This window comes from Protomyctophum bolini (genome assembly GCF_963924005.1).
Source record: "Protomyctophum bolini genome assembly, chromosome: 3".
In the NCBI taxonomy this organism is placed as follows: Eukaryota; Metazoa; Chordata; class Actinopteri; order Myctophiformes; family Myctophidae; genus Protomyctophum; species Protomyctophum bolini.
The window spans coordinates 37705791-37721591 of record NC_137864.1 but is presented as its reverse complement, the minus strand read 5'-3'; the positions used below and the strand labels follow the sequence as shown (position 1 = coordinate 37721591).

At 43.9% G+C, this 15801-nt stretch overlaps 1 protein-coding gene across 2 annotated transcripts in view; it reads right to left on the bottom strand.

Moving 5' to 3' along the window:
• Positions 1 to 15801, bottom strand: part of LOC308312916 (netrin-1) — a 78637-nt gene that overhangs the window by 60371 nt on the left and 2465 nt on the right. The gene's annotated exons all lie outside the window — the stretch shown is intronic.

Sequence of the window (15801 nt, the reverse complement as noted above, 5' to 3'; positions counted from 1 at the left end):
AGGGCTTTGCGAAAGACTAATACATAATAATAATTGAACTAATGAACTTAGAGCCGCAATTCCTGGGGAAGCATGTGAAGGGTCAGAGTTTGGCTACTGTTCATAGTTGAACCCTGCACACTGCACTGCATCGACAAGAGAGCCTGTGAGAGACCTGGGAGCATGCCACTCACCTACAGCTTTCTGGCACTCTCTCTCTCTCCTTCAGAGCGCATGGGAGACAGGAGTGCCATCATGTATCAAGCATCGCTCACCCCCCCCCCCCCCCCACCCACCCACAACCTTGATCTATTGCCAATGACCTGTCGTGGCAGGAGGAAAAAATATGAGGAGACCTTGGAAAAATATATTTATGCAAAAGGGGAAAAAAGACAAGTGAAAGTTCCTAAACTCCCAAGATAGGCATGAAATTCTTCTCCTATTTCCCCTCTCTTGTCTTTTTTTTTTATCAAGTAGACATCTGGATATGGATAGAGCCCATGTGTCTTTTCCAATCTCTTTTATGGTCTCCAGTGAACGAAGAAGAGAGATAAAGAGGAGAAGAATTTTGACGTTGGCCAAGTTCTGGTGTGTCTTTGTCACACCAGGATCCACTCGTAGTACAGACAGAAAGGGATACAGAGAAAGGGAGAGGGGCCCCTGTTGGACACGAATTTCCACCACGAACGCCACGGAAGGGCCAACAAAATATCATCTCATAACACAAATATTACCAGTAATGACTCAATTTCCTTATCGACCACCCCCCTACCCCCACCCCCGCTTCCCCTCCCATAATTAAGCCCATTTGTTTGCTTTGTCATGTCCCAGTGATACAGGGCCTTTGTTATTAGAAGCAGAGAGGGGAACCTAATGACCTATCCAGCTGGGTGTGTGTGTGTGTGTGTGTGTGTGTGTGTGTGTGTGTGTGTGTGTGTGTGTGTGTGTGTGTGTGTGTGCGTGTGCGTGCGTGCGTGCGTGCACGTGTGTGTGTGTGTGTGCGCACGCAGCCGCGCATAGCAGGAGAACAAATTAAAGCCCTTGTTCATGCCAAATCTGGGTTGAACATGATTTGTGGAGCTCCCTCTTGTGTTGTGATTGTGGACTTGATTGACTTTTGGTACATTGGTATCAATGAGGTGTAGTGTATCTTGTAGACCAGGCACATTGCAAGTTACTGTACTCTGTCTTGGACCCTGAGCCCCTAATAAAATGAGCAGGGGTTAAATGGGATCTAGATGAAAGGCCAACAGTAGCCTGACCAATTTGTTTTGGGATGTTTTTAAGGCCTTTGTGGTACCATGAGTACAAAAATCTTGCTCTTTGGTTGACTTTTTTGATTACTTTAGATACATTCTTTTCACTGGAAAGTTTAGCCTCTAAAATGCAACCCATGTAGGTAATTTCGTCTTTTCTTGTGATCACATTGCCTGAGTTTTATTTCGGATCCAAAGAGAATAGTTTCAGTTGTATATATCCAGTTGTAGCCTAATGATAGTTTGTTATCACCGAGTTCAGAGCTGAGGGCCTTTTCAACCTGCAATCTGTCCTTGTCCGAGACCAGCAGAGCCAATTAAGTTGTCCGTGAACAGGAACGAATTGCAGTCACGAGCTGATGACATGTTGTTAGCATACTGTATATTAGGAACAGTAAAGGCCCTAGTATGCTTCCTTGTGGAACACCACAGCTCACTGCATGGGAGAAGGGGGGAAAGGGTTCCGTTCACATCCACCACCTGTTCTCTCCCTTCCAGCAAAGATGCAAGGGTATAAGCTCTACTGGTTGCACGTGGAGTCAAGAGCCTTGCTTGGTTCCCAAATGTTTGAGCTCAAGGCACAAAAGAGACATTTTGACAGTCTCCCCCAGGGACCCAAACTAGTGACAAAACATTTTGAGCTTTTTTGTTTCACAAATTCTTAAAAGTTTGAATGTATTTTATTATTTATATTTATTTGTGTTGGTATATTGCAGAAACAGTTTTTTCTCAGAAAAATTGAGAGGGTTCTTTTTTAAGCAGCTCAACCTTGGGTGTGGGAACCACTGCTCTAAATCTCCGTCACTCTCGCTGCACTGCACCCCCCCCCCCCCCCCTCTCCCACCATAATGGACCTTCATCAGAGGGAGCTAAATAAGCTGAGGCCACTGCTTTCCTGAGCCCTTGCTGCTCTTCTCTCTCCCCTCCCGGCTGGAAACCGAGCCTAATTAATTGGCTGTATTGTCCCGCAGGGGATGGAGGCAGGGGAGGGGGAGGGGCTACGACAGGAAGGAAAGTGTCAGCGCTCATGAGGAGCTTATACTGTATTATCCTATGCGGCTTTCGAACGGTTTGGTGCTGTGTGTGTGTGTGCGTGCGCACGCATGTGTGTGTGTGTGTGTGTGTGTGTGTGTGTGTGTGTGTGTGTGTGTGTGTGTGTGTGTGTGTGCATACAGACGTGTGTGTGCGTGCATGTGTGCATGCGTGCGCACGTGTGCGTGTGTGTGTGTGTGTGTGTGTGTGTGTGAGAGAGAGAGAGCATTGTGGTCGCCCCCTATCCCAGTATCTGTCTTATCTGGGGGAGCTAATGAGTGATGGATTAACCCTGGATCACCCCTGGCAAATTGAGATGACCTCGCAAACTTTCCCCCAAGTGCCCTCCCAGAAGTCTGCATTCCACTTCACACATCTAAGCAAACACTCACAGATACACACTCACACATGCACACCCACACACACGCGTGTACAAACACACGCATATGCGCGTACACACTTGCACGTGTGCACACACACACACACACACACACACACATGAATGCACGCGCGCACACAGACACACACACACACACACACACATGCGCACGCGCACACACACACACACACACACACACACACACACACACACACACACACCTAAAGGTGCGTTCAGACTTGGATGGTTAGAGCGGCGCGATTACATACAAAGTCAATGCAAAGACGAGAATTGCGTGAACGGGCGCGGCGCGACCTGACGCAGCACAAACTGGACGAACCGAGGCGAATATATATATATATATATATATATTCAGGTCTGAACACAGCTTTGCAAACCTTATCGGCTCAGAGACGGGTGCGTAGGCAGGGATCAACCTATTGAATGCCATGCCTGAAGGTCTGACCCAAACTTTACTTAAACTATAATAAAAGTATTCATATTGCGTACAGATATAAGTACAGATGGCAGTTTAATACAACAGAACAATGGCGCATGCATAAAAACAAATTTCACCAGCTTCTTTAAACCTGGAAATCTACGACGTGACAATAAAGTTGATTCGGATTCATGCTGATTTCCTGTATACTCGTGAATCTGTTATGAAATCGCATGCACCCAGTGGTGGAAAAGGTTTTTAACTTAAGTAAAAGTATCAACACTGAATAAGTCCAGAATGCATAATGTACTTGAGTAAAAGTACAAAAGTGTTGGCATCAACTTACAGTACCAAAAGTAGAAAGTAGCCAACTCACTATGGAGTAAAAGTACAATATTTGCCTCTGAGATGTAGTGGAGGAGAAGTAAATGTGTTGGAAATTGGAAATACTCAAGTAAATGCAAAATTGCACTTAAGTACAGTACTTGAGTAAATGTAATTAGTTAGGCTACTTTACACCACTGATGAAGTCGCATGCACCAACACATGTGAGCGTGCATGTGAGCGTGCTCCAACTTGCATGATATTAAGAGAGATCAAATCCATTCCTCAGGTTTATCATCGCTGGATTCTTTGTACCAATCACTGCTGGATGAGTTCGTTTTAGGCAAGCCTGTCATCCTGTGGCAGTCTTCTGAGAAGGATTAGGAATCTAAAGATCATGTGTTCATATTTATGTCAAATTATGATGACTTTATGACCACACACACACACACACACACACACACACACACACACACACACACACACACACACACACACACACACACATCACACGTGCGCACACACGCACACACTGACACACGTGCACTGACATACATGCACACAGAAGATGCATGGGAAAGGCAAAGACATCCTACAGACAGACACTCTCATAGTACACACACAAAACACACAAAACACACACACACACACACACACACACACACACACACACACACACACACACACACCAACACACCAGGGAATTTTATTTCTGGAAGTGTGTGTTGTTGGAAGCAAGCTGATGTTATTTTTTTCTCTGGGTGATGTGTCACCTGATCTCTCTTTGACCTTTGGGAGTGTGTGTGTGTGTGTGTGTGTGTGTGTGTGTGTGTGTGTGTGTGTGTGTGTGTGTGTGTGTGTGTGTGTGTGTGTGTGTGTGTGTGTGTGTGTGTGTGTGTGCGCGTATACGCATGCTGGTTCACATGCACACGCGGCCTTGTTTATTTAAAACTGTATTAATTTAAAAACCGCTCTGAGTTGGCGGACCGCGGCTGGCCGTGGTTCACTCAGGGGATGACAGTAATATGTGACAAAAACAGTGGGGGGCGCTCTGTTCTACATAACAGGGGGCAGTGGGCGTGTGTAACTCCATACAGCCATTAATCATGCATAGCTGTGAGTGTTAAGGACCCCTGCTGTGGGCCCATGTGCTCACCCTACTGCTAGGTGGTCCTGTCGGCGAGCGCGGGGGGAACGCTGCCAGAAAAGCTTTGCCAGGGGTCTCACCTTGAGTCGAATATCTCTCTCTCTCTCTCTCTCTCTCTCTCTCAGACACCACTTACTGTATATGCAAAGAGAAGTGTTTGTAATGTTTTCTTTATTGTTGTTGCTGCTGCTGGCCCTCTGTCAACCATACACCAATGTTCATGCAATGTGGTGCATTATGATAGTCTTGATCTGTTTTAGTTTTAGTATAGGGAGGCCAATTTTACAAACAAACACGATCATGCATGCACATTCATGTACTGCGCGTTCACGCATGTGCACCACAAAGGCCCTTAAAACAAGGCTCCAGACTTCCCAAAACAAACTGGTCAGGCTACTACTTGGCCTCACTCCCCGAACCCACCTCACCCCTGCCCACTTTGATAGGCTGGAATGGCTTATGGTTGACGACAGAGTACAGCATCTTGCAATGGGTCTGGTCCACAAGATTTGCTACACCACCATGATACCCATGTACAGTACCTGTCTAAATACTTCCTTAATGTCAACGAAGTTCACACCCACAACACCAGAGAGAGTTCAACAAACCATGTGCAACCCAGATTCCTATTATTATTGTAATTGTGGACAATTGTGAACAAAAAAACAGGACAATTTGCCACAACATTTTAGTGTTTTACAGATATTTGTCAGAACTCAAGACAGCCAGCCTGAACGTGTGACAACCCTGGACAAACTGGGTCAGACCAAACTGGGACCCCTAGTCGCCATTATAATAGTATATGCGTGGCATTACTGCCGACTTAGAATGTTGGCTAACCGCGCAGCTGAGGGTGAAACTCATCATTATTGCTCAACAAGGTACTTCAACAGTGGGTATTGAGACAGGAGTGTTGCTCATTTATACCTCGATTTCATTCTTTCTTTCTTTCTTTCTTTCTTCCTTCCTTGATGCCTTCTTTCATTTATTCTTTCTTTGTTTGTTCCCCCTCCTCTCTCTGTCTCATATTAACCCCTCGTTCACATTATATATTTGCTTTGGCTCCAAACACTTGCCCTTCTCTTGGCAACCTGCTGCCCCACAGAGATGCTGAGGTCATCAGCTCTGATGCTCTACAGTGCTTCTGGCCCCGGCCAGGGGAACAGGTCACACACACACACACAGAGAGACACACACACACACACACACACACACACACACACACACACACACACACACACACACACACACACACACACACGTGCACGCAGTGTTTTCCTAGACTGTTTACTGGTCCCTTTATGACCCCTGTTAACAATCCACTGACATTTTAACAAGTGAGACAGGCCAGCCTCGTCTATTATGGTAATGAATCAGAAACAGCTCTGTCAAGAGTCTGCTGCCGCACACATAGTGCAAGAGCTGATGACTTCACACGAATGGGCTCCTACAACTCTAATTGTGTGCAGAGTGAATAAGTGACTGGCTCGTTGTAATGTGCGTGTGTCTGAGGTGTAAAAAAAAAATCATGCGGCTATCATTTATTGACTGTGCCTCAGCAAAGCAGTGGCAACTCCGTACTTGGCCAAACATTCGCGTTATTCCGTTGAAAGAATGTGCATTGCAAATCATAAATCATATCACAGAGAAAGCGGATATAACAAGAGAAGCCCTGTTAGCAGCCCCTAGTGGCTGTGCTGGCCTTCACGGGCGGCTCAAGTAGAAATGTGGTCATGGGGACATCACATTGTTAGGATTCATCCTCAAGGGAGCATGAATGTGATCAGCAAGTTTCATGGCAATTTGCTCATTAGATTTTGAGATATTTTTGAGCAAGTCAAAGTTTTGGCCTAATGCACTGCCACTTATGCACATCCACTTCCTTCACAGGTGTTACCGATGACACTAATTAAGGCTTTGGTACATTTATTTTAGTGTACTGTATAGTGGTTCTCAAACTTTTTAAATTTCAAGGGCCACCATAACTCTGAAAGTGTACAAATGGAACCAAATGGACCCTTACGGATCCATTTGGTTCCAATTGTGCACTCTCAGATGTACACACCCTTACAGGGCCATTTGGAACCCACTCAAGGACCCACCTACTAATGTAGCTGTGTTTCCAGTGAGCCAGCATGGCACAATAGCAGAACCCTGACTCGGATTTCATCAGAATGGAACAGAGCCGTTATTAGTATCATTGGTAACACAAAATCAGCAGGGGTCATCCAGGGGAGCATAAAGCCATTTCCATGGCAATCTAATCAGCATTCGTCGAGATGTCTTGTTTGGGGAGCAAAGTGTTCAAATCAACTGACCAATATAGCCATCATTAGAGCAAGTAAAAAACATAAGTCAAAGTCGTATACTTTTTCCTCCTGTTCTTTTCTTGTCAAACAGAATCATCTTTAGACAAACTGTGGCGCGACTGATTGTTGCGCAACTGTGTCCTGGAATTACTGACGGCATTTCATCCTGTGGTATAAAATGTAGCTTCCCAATCCAATGTCAGTCTGACTGTGAATCATCATAGATATGACGAGTGAGCCATCGAAGTGTCTAATGTGTGAACACACGCTGATGTCTGGCGTGGGTTTTAATTACCCCTAATCATGTGGTGCACACTCTAACCAAACTTTTCCATTACAAGCACCTCTCCTTCTCCTTTATCCTCTCTCATCTCTGTCTCTCCTCCCCGTCTCTCTCTCTCGTGTACACACACACACACACACACACACACACACACACACACACACACACACACACACACACACACACACACACACACACACACACACATAGGCTACTGTACACACACACACACACACACACACACACACACACACACACACACACACACACACACACTCAGTCATTTATCGCATGTCTCGTGCCAAACCCACACAGTGGTGAGAAGTGAGAACCTCCCTCCAGTAAGGCAAGCTTTCACTAAAGCATCAAGTCACCAATTAATTCATTAACACGTGTCGCTTCAGGCACTAAATAGTTGCAAAACTTGGACCGACTCACTGTAGTGCAAACACAGCACACACTCTGACTTGCTCTATACTGTATGTCTCTCCCCCTCCCATGTAATTCTTATTATGTATTATGTATAGGAATGATGGAAGAATTCACTTTGTATATGCAGTCCATAATATGTCTACAAAAAACTGTAGTTAAATTAACTTTTTTTATTTTAAAACTGCAATCTGTAAGTTTCATGCATGTGTGCATGCACGCGCGCACGTGGCTTATACAGTATGTGTATCTGTGCACTGGGTGAATTACTGATAATGGCTCACTGTTTTGGTACATTTGAAACGTTTTCAACTTTTCACACCCCAAGTGTCAAAAGTATACTCGGCTCCCATGACAGTCAGAATTGAGGCTGCCAAGAAATAAAGGAAAGCCAGTGCGGTGAAGACGGCTCGTACACAGTGAGATTGTAGAACATTTTTACTGCACATGTCTTAACGGCTCCAGGGAACACACATGGCAGGCAGGAAAACACAGTGTTTGGAATATTAAAGTGTACTAGTTGTCTCAATAGAGGACAGCTAATATTGACTGCTCTCAGAAGACATTTGTGTTAGCAAACTCTTCGGCCAACCCAATTATCCCCAGCTGCCGTCAGTGTGTGTTGTGGTTTGGATGGTAGAACTGCAAACGCACACACACACACACGCACGCATGCACGCACACGCACACACACACACACACACACACACACACACACACACACACACACACACACACACACACACACACAGGTACGTAATTGTTGGAGGACATGGAGATCCTTGTGTCAGTGACAAAGATATTGATTATGAAGATTTGGGGGATTATTTATAGACATAATTGCATCAGAGCAGTTGTCCATGATGTACGTACAGTACATACAGGTTTATAAACCGATGGCGAGTGAGAGTTCAAACTGCAGTGAGAGTGACAGAGGGAAGTGAATACAGGCCAGAGCCCAAAGGAGTAATGCAATATTCCTTATGGCTTCCTACCAAAACCACTTCTCAAAAACAAGGTCAAGGTTCCATCTCAGCTTCACACACACATCCGTACGCATCCGTACGCGTGTGTGCACACACACACACACACACACACACACACACACACACACACACACACACACACACACACACACACACACACACGTGTGCGCCGCCTTAAAATGCACTCACATTGAGAGGAACTGTGTCCCATTATGCGTTTAGCCAAAGCAATGAAACTAAACCACAGCCACAGAAATGTTCACTTTGCCCAAAGAACCACAAATTCAACAAAGGATGCAAACAGACTGTAAAATTTCAGCAAAGTAACATATATATGTCCAGTGCCCCACACACCATGTTTTGTCAAAGGCTGTACACTGAACAGTAGTCAAATTAATATTTTCCCAATTGCGATGTAATTTACATGGTATGGGGTATTACATACTGCTACAGCATGTTGTAAGAAAGTAAGCTTCTCCGACCGATGTAGGCTACATGATAGTTTTCATTGAATTTTCATCCACAGCAACAATGTAAAAATCTCTCTCATACACACATACACGTATGCACACACGTATACATAGACACACATGCTGAACGCAGGCACCCACATATACTAATTATTGTTTTGTGTGTTACTTGCCAACTACATGATAGTTTTGATAACATTTTCATTCACAGCATTAAATGTAATAAATCTCTCTCACGCACACATACGGTAAACGTATGCACACATACACACATGCTGCTGACATGTAAACGCAGGCACCCACATATTTACTAATTATTGTTTTGTGTGTTACTTGCCAATGCATTGGATGTGGGCTGTGCCACTGATATTATCTTCTCATATAAACCTGATATAATCTGATATAAACTTGTTTTCATTTCCTGGGTTTGCATGATCAGATCCTTTGTTCTGTTGCCATACTCTGAACCTTTAAGCCCCTTAATCTTCGTCTGACATTTATTTCTTCTTTACTGTATATGATTTATGAAATGTGTGTCTGTGTGTCTATTCTTAGTCATGTCATTCCTTTTTTAATATTGGGGGGTTCTTGCCTTTATTTGAAAGACAAGAAAATGGGAGAGAGTCGGGTAGTGATATGCAGCAAATCCGCTTCCAGGCTCAGGAATCGAACCCGGAACACCCTGTGGAGCCCATATGTGGTACACGCCTTAACCACGCGGCCCTCTGTCCATCAATAAATTGGCTTAATGTGTACTCCTGACCATCAATGTGTCCTCCATGTGTGTGATGAGGAGGAGATACGAGTACACGCTTATAAAGAACAATGAGAACCACAGCGACACCATTAGTAAAATACAAGTAGGCAACCTCACATTTCAACACAATCATTTCGCATGTGTGTGGATTGTTGACTGAGTCAATGGCCCACCAGCTGCCCTAAACGACACCCAGATGCCCACCAGACCAGACCAGGCTGTCAAACTCTGGTAGCCCTGGCCTCACACTGAATGTTCTGCTTCTAAAGGTGTTTTTCCAGCCGAATATCGGAGCGAATTTCGGAGGACGTAAAACAAATCAACCTCACTTTATGTCAATCACGCTTGCACACCGCTGCCGAATATTTTGTCCGTAAAGGTTTTTTCCGACAGGGGTCGATTTTATCCGTTTTCTGCAGCTGTCCATGGCAACATTATTCCTCCTGCTGCACATGTGTGCTCACACACATACTGTACTCACTGTATACACACACACACACACACACACACACACACACACACACACACACACACACACACACACACACACACACACAGATGTGTGCGCAGATACTGTACACATGCATAGACACTCTTTACTTTATGATTCCACACACGCTAGTAAGGAGAAGGTCTGGGCCATGTCATAATCAGTAACTTCTAACTCCTCACTATGTGCGTGCGTCCGTGCGTCTATGCGTGTGTATGTGTGTGTGTGTCTAGATACTCTAGTCTATAGTAATCATTTTTGGCTCTCTGTTTCTTTGTGGCTGATTACAGCCCTTGATATACTGTAAGCTATCAGCCGTGCTTACAATATGTGCTGGCTCAGTGGCCATGTTTGAGTGTGTTTGACAGGATCGAGCAGATTTCAGATACTAAAATAGAAGTGCCGGCTGATCGTCTGGACCGTGATTGACTTATTTTTGCAGTGGTTTACAGAACGAGTCATAAACACTGATAAGAGAGTGCAGAGAACCAGATTCTTGCTACGGGAGAAAAGGCCATTCCCCCGTTTGAACTGCCGGCTACAGACCTGCAGTACGCGATACATGCTTTGTAGTGTTTGTGTGTGTGTGTGTGTGTGTGTGTGTGTGTGTGTGTGTGTGTGTGTGTGTGTGTGTGTGTGTGTGAGCGAGCGTGTGTGAGTGCATGCGTGCATGCGTGCGCGCGCGCCTGCCTGCCTGCACACATGTGTGGACTTGTATTAGAGAAATAGACATTGTGAGGACTATTTTCCTGATCCTCACAACAACAAATAATTTACAATTTGGAAAAACTTCAGGTTGGGGTTATAGGGCCAGGCAGTAGACTGTCTGTTTCTGTTTCTGTCTGTTTCTGTGTGGGCAAGCGTGCGCAACCCGCACATACTGCGCATGCATACAGGTGTATGTGTGCTGTCGAGAGGGACAGGAGGGGGGGCACTTACAAAGCAGTCTAAAGTGCAACACTACTCCGCCGATGCATTTCCACTTGTTTCTGACTGTGTTTGCCATGACTAGACCTGCACTGTAGACCGCCAATGAAGCGGCCCGTGTCTTTGAAGATGAAGGATGCCGGTGTTTATAAAGGTTCTTGGCAATCGGCTCAATCATTAACCAGACCCTTGGTCATCTCTGTGTGTCACGCAGGTAGCGAGGCATCTTGACAGCTATCAGTGCGGATCTGACTGGGAGGGGATCCTCCATGGAATATCTCTGAAGTGTCTTAAGATATATGGCAGTCAGAAAACTGAAAACAAATAGAAACAACAGCAACGCCACACACAATCATTTTTTTCCTCCAAGTGAGTGCAGATCAGTGTTGTTCATGGCAGCACATTTCAATTTTAGTTTTAGTCATAGTCTTCTGAATAGTTTAGTCTTAGTCACATTTTAGTCACCTGGAATGTTTTTGTGTTAGTCTAGTTTTAGTCGACTAAATAGGATAATTTTAGTCGACTAAATCTAAGTCGACTAAAAATGTATTTTGGCGGGCCTTGGCTGATTTTACACTTACACTTTACACTTACAGCCAATCTACAAGCTCACATGTTGTGAGCTTGTAGATTGGCTAGTTTCAGCATGCAGTGTAAAATGACTTTACTGGATCTCTTGTCCGACTAGTCCCTTCCTAACATTTTAGTCTAGTTTGTATTTGTTGACGAAATAGAGCACCAAAGTCTGACGTCAATATCGGTAGAGGGCGCAAATATGTACTTTTTATTTGCATTGTAATTCCCATAGGGGGATTTTAGATCGCCTCATATAATAACTGTGTTTGAAAAAGATGTCATCCCGGCCGTTTCACTCATATGGATATGAAGAATCAACTGACTGTGAGAAAACTCTATTGTTACTGCTACTGAATTATTAATTAGTTACAATTTTGCTACAAACAGTATCATATATGAGTGACTGACTGTCGCAAACGATACAGAGACACCTCCCTGACAATAACATGTATAAGATGTAGTGGTGGACTACTGTAGTAGACAGTAAAAGTATTGAAAAATGGACATACTCAGGTAAAGTAAAAGTAGGCTACCTCAAAATTGTACTAAGAACAGTACTTGAGTAAATGTAATTAGTTACTTTACACCACTGGAATGGTCCAAGAGACAGAGAGTATCTCTAACAAGTCACTGATGTAAACCATATCTGTGACCTTGCCTGCCAGCGTGATTCTTGTAATCCTGGTACTGGATTTACGTAAGGAAAAAAAGACCTGTACATTTGCCTGTACATTCCCATTTACTCACCGCCCCGATAATAAGTGCTTGGAAAAAGAGAAGATTCTAAAAAGCTTGCAGTCTTTAAATCACTCTGCTGGCTCACAGACCGTGGATATGTCACTCTAATCCGTCCTTTATTACTCTCTAGCACAGTTTATCATCATCACTCACTTCAAGGCTCTCAATTATTAACTCTCAATTATTAGAGAGATGCTTTTGTCGACTCTCTCTATATTTCCCTTCTCCTTCTCTAATGGTGCGTCGTCTGTCTGTCATTCCCTTCATTCTGCATGCCTTCAAGCTGTCTCGATAATATTCCTGAATTATTCAAAACACATACCCCTTCCTAACATAGATGTGAAGGAACCTGGTAGCGTGGGTTATATATTTGCTAAAAAGAAAAGAAAAGGGAAAAAAGGTCATACAGTAAGCCTTGGCGTTTCATTTATGTTAAAAGCATGTGTTGAATTTGCCTGCCAGACAGTGGATTCTCTCCAGCCTTTTTCTCACCGCTGATTAGCTGAGACGATGACACCTTCACTTAGCTAAAGTGTCACTCTGAGCTGAGTGGAAGATGTGAGGATGAGCATCACCCGTCCTATACAACTGACTGAGAGACTTACACGAGCATTCTCAGAAGCCAAATATGCATCCTTTATTCTCCAAAGTGTTTAATTGCCCACAGCTTGATTTTGGCTCTGGTCTCTTTTGAATTGATGTCGAGATAACTACACCTATATACTACCGGCCACTGAACTCATTGCTTTAGAAGCTCTCCTGTGCTGCGGCCTATAGGGGGAATCAATATCCCAAATGGATTGGAATACAGACTCAGGATCACATGAAGGTCTTTTAAGATCCGGATGGAAGTAATCAGCAAAGTGCACTTCAAGAAAGAAAGACCTGTGTATTTGACCCCCTCCCTCATTTCGGTGGGATCGAACACTCATATCCCTGTATTCCACAGCCTTGCGTCAGTTCTAACCCATATGCCGCCAAGTTATTTATTGTTCACAGAAATGTACCACATTTTCTGCTAACTGCATCCTTATGGGGATGTAGTCCAGTGAGCACGGTCACTTTGGGCAGGTTGCAACACGCACCTTTGAGATCTGGACATGTGCACCACAGAGCTACGCAGAGGTGCACGGAGATGTGTGTGAGGTAGTGCTTTCTTCTCCTATTTGAGAGGCAGCAGTTGCTTTAACAAGCAGACCCGCAGAACTTTCTAATTTCCATGATTGAATCTAAGCATAAACATGCACTGCATGCACACCCACCCACCCACGCACGCACGCATGCACGCACACACACACACACACACACACACACACAGTCACACACACACACACACACACACACACACACACACACACACACACACACACATTTCCATAGCCTGTGCGATAGTGTGGGTGCAGTGTGCAGAAAAACAGCCCTGAGGAATGTGTTACTAAAGGGCCTGCCTTGCTGACAACATGATGGATGCAGTGAGTGACGACCCTTTGTGGCTCTGGCGCGAGACATATTATACATGTATTACGCCGTTCGAAAATAAAGTGGGTAACAATTCCTTCCTATCATGAGGGCCTTCTTGCTTTTCCAGCACTGTACACAGTATATTTCTGTTATTCCCACTTTAGAAACTAAAGGGCGACTTGTACTGTGTGTGCGTGCATGCGTGCATGTGTGAGATGGGCAGATGTTTGGATTTTAAGCCAAACAGGTTGCAGTAAAATATTCACTGGCTGTAGGATTTAATCTCAGAATGTGTCAAATACTAAATATGTTTTGAAATTGTGCTGTTTTGTCCAATCCATTGCATGAACATTGCAGGGACATAAATGTGTTGTCTCTGTTATCTTGACCTTGTAAATGTATGCAATTGAAAATTGTAGTCTTGTGTTAAAAACATAAATGTAAAACATAAATGGACACAAATGGATAAAGGACTGCTTCGTAGAGATGACAACAACAGTATGGTTGGACAAGACCATCATTGACAGAGCAGGGAAATGTTTCCGTGTTCAAGAGAAAAAAGACAGGAGTATCTCAACCTCTGCCGTGGCTTAATGTCTTGTTTTCTATAAGATGTGATGATCTTCCGCCAGAGAGCGTTCTTCACCAGCAGATGCTATAGTAATTCAGTGCGTAGCCGTAGACCTTTCCACAAGGCTACGTGTTGTTGATCTAACAGTGACGGTGTGCTCACCTCTGCCACCGAGAATGTCTCTGAGCTTTTAGAAAATGCACAAAACCAGCAAACAAAAACCTTTTAAACACCTGCCATGTGTCTAAATACCTGACATGTGTCACGGGTGACTGTCAAACAATATGGAGACTCTTTCCCTTGCAGGCCTCTTGCGGAATGGAAAATACAGACAGTGGGATTTGAATTGGTTTGTCATACTGCCGGTCAACTGTGTCTGTCTGTGATTATGGGGACCTCTGAAATGTTACTTTCAATCTTCTTTCATCACCATCCCTCATTCTCCTCTTCTTCCTCTCTTAACTCCTCCTCCACACTGCCAGCACCTCATACATTAGCTTATTCAAATGGATCTGATCTTATCCTAAGTTGTTGTGATATGCTCATGATTGAGAGGAATGATGAATACAGCTGTGCAAAAGGAGGACTATACTATACTACTGTATAGCATACTTGTATAAGTACTACTTCAGGATAAGTTTCAGAAATTACACAACCAGTCCAAGCCTTTAGCCACAAGCTCATACAGTAAATGAATGATTAAGTGCCAACATTGCAAACCGTTTTCTAGGCTGGAGAACATACAGACATACATTATGAATTGCAACAACACAGTTTGGGACTTTTTGGTAATTTCTTTCATTCGACTCATTCGCTCTTTTCACACTGAAGACAAGACTACAGTTCCCATCTCTGTCTCGGCTCTCATCTATAATGTCACCTTATCTTTACTGCACCTGCCGCTTTGAAACTAACATGTCTGGCGAGTAAACCAGGATTATAGTGTAATCTAGATACATCCCTGTGCCAGCCTATAATAAAAGACAACTACTGAAACTACTGTAGCTTTGATCCTTTGCTGCTATCATGTTCAGAAGGAGAACACATAACATCTATAGTTGTTTGTCACACATCAGCTTTTTCTGAAACTTGATTTATTTTGGGAGAGCAAACTATGTTTCATACAGTTATATTTAAAATAATCAGTGGTTTCCTTGGTCTTGTTTTGGAATGTAAATAAATAAATTGCCGTTTTCTTCTATGCATTTGCTATTGAGCTGCAGTATACTGAACAATTCTGAATGAGTG